Source organism: Odocoileus virginianus, chromosome 5, assembly GCF_023699985.2.
Source record: "Odocoileus virginianus isolate 20LAN1187 ecotype Illinois chromosome 5, Ovbor_1.2, whole genome shotgun sequence".
Classification (NCBI taxonomy): domain Eukaryota; kingdom Metazoa; phylum Chordata; class Mammalia; order Artiodactyla; family Cervidae; genus Odocoileus; species Odocoileus virginianus.
In genome coordinates, this window is record NC_069678.1 from 59750988 (window position 1) to 59753426 (window position 2439).

Here is a 2439-nt window from a genome sequence, read left to right on the forward strand (position 1 = left end):
TAAAACATTGATGTTCACTCTTGCCATCTCCTGTTTGACCACTTCCAGTTTACCTTGATGCATAGACCTAACCTTCCAGGTTCCTGTGCAATATTGTTCTTTACAGCATCGGACTCTACTTCTATCACCAGTCACATCAACAACTGGGTGTTGTTTTCACTTGGCTCTATCTCTTCATTCTTTCTCCAGAAATAAGTGGAATTATTTCTCCAGTCTTCTCCAGTAGCATATTGGGCCCCTACCGACCTGGGGAGTTCATCTTTCAGTGTCCTTTCTTTTTGCCTTTTCATACTGTTCATGGGGTTCTCAAGGCAAGAATACTGAAGTGGTTTGCCATTCCCTTCACCAGTGGACCTTGTTTTGTCAAAACTCTCCACCATGACCCTTCTGTCTTGGGTGGCCCTACAAAGCATGGCTCATAGTTTCACTGAATTAGACAAGGCTGTGGTCCATGTAGGTGATCAGTTTGATTAGTTTATGCACCTATAACCATAGATATAGGAGCAAGCAAAAGAAGCATAAGAAATATTACATGCAGATTTATGCCAACACATTTGAAAATCTAAAAAAAATAATGGATTGATTTCCTATCATGAAGGAAACGCTCAGAATTGACCCCTAGAAGTGGATAATGTGAATGAACTAATTTCCTAGAAGGCAGTGACATGCCCCAGGACTAGATGAGTTCACAAATAACTTTTCTTATTTCACTGTTGAATCCAGTGTGGTAAGTAGAATTTCAAAGATATCTCTCCAAGATTCCCAACTTTGTTTTTCAAACACTAAACTAGATATAACTGTGAAAGGACTTTGAAGACAGATTTAAGGTTACTAACCATCTGACCCCAAATATGGAGATTATTCAGAATTATTGGTGGGCTTAATATAATAACATGATCTCTTAAAAGCAGAAGAGTGAAGAAGTCAGAGAGATGGGGCAGAAGAGAAGGTAAGAAAGATGGGAGAGAAGTAGAGATTGGAGATTTTAATTCATAAAGGCAAAAATTATAAACACTTGTTTACAATATTTCCAATTTGTTCACAGGTATTGATTTCTTCCATACCTTTTCCATCTCCATAGTTGAAATGTATTTTCCTACTCCACTGATGTGGGCTTGGTCGTGGGACTTACTCTAACCAATAGAATGTGAGCAGATGTGACTCAGAAGATTCAGCTTTGCTCTTCTTGCCCCTGTCCTCCACCATGAGAACAGCATGTCTCAAGTAGTGGTCATTCTTGAATCCGGGTCCACTATGAGAAGACATTTGCAAACAAGGCAAGTTGAATCCTACAAAGGCCAGAAGAGCCTCAGCCAACCCATAGCCCTCATGTAACATGATCAAGAAATAAGTTTTTGATATCATTGGTCACTAAGAGAAGGAATGGCAACCCACTCTGGCATTCTTGCCTGGAGAATCCTGTGGACAGAGGAACCTAGTGGGCTGCTGTCCATGGGGTCACAGAGAGTCAGACACGACCTAAGCAACTTAGCATGCATGCATGCGTTGGAGAAGGAAATGGCAACCCACTCCAGTATTCTTGCCGGGAGAATCCCAGGGACAGAGGAGCCTGGTGGGCTGCCGTCTATGGGGTCACACAGTCGGACACAACTGAAGCGACTTAGCAGCAGCAGCAGCAAGACAAGGTAAAATTGTTTCTGTAACAAGGTCAGACTATTACAATCTCTTTGAGACTTTAATCTTTGAATTTAATTTCTCACAAGAAATTTTAGAGTGAGGGGCGATGTATTCAAAATTGGGCATTTCTGTGTTAGCATTTCATTACTAAAGTGTATTAATCTCATAACAGTACCTCTGTTGACTTATACTGGGAAGTGGGCTGGCCATAATTTGAGATGGGAAATAAAATAGGAAATGAAATTTTTAATCTTGATACATCTTGGTCTTGGAATTAATTTAATTAATATAATTGTTACTGAGTCCAAACTTGTATTGCTCACTGCATAATAGGTCAATAAACAAAGTGTTGGGGCAAGGAATAGTGACTTTATTCTGAAAGTCAGCAGACTGAGAAGGTGGCAGGCTAATGTCCCAAACTGACTCTTATCTGAGTTAAAACTCAGGTTTCTTTTATACTAAAAAGTGAGGAGAGGTGGCTGCTTGTTGCAAACTGAGAAGATGTGATCATCCTTTGCCCCTGCAGTTGTCTGGGCAGGTCTGGTCATGAAGTTCCTATAAACCTCCAACAAGACAACTGCTATTATCTGTTTTGCAACTTTATATGAATGCAAGGTGTTACACCTTTAAAGGTCAAGGGAGGCAGAACCTTGAGAATGGGCTATCGTGTACACTTCAGGTTATAGGTAACACTGTTTTTCAAAGGTGCAGAGCCAGCATGACTAAGCACAGCCAACAGAGCGCAAAGGTTGGAGCTGAAGGAACAAACCCAACATTGGATCAGTTTGTTCTTCTCTGTTA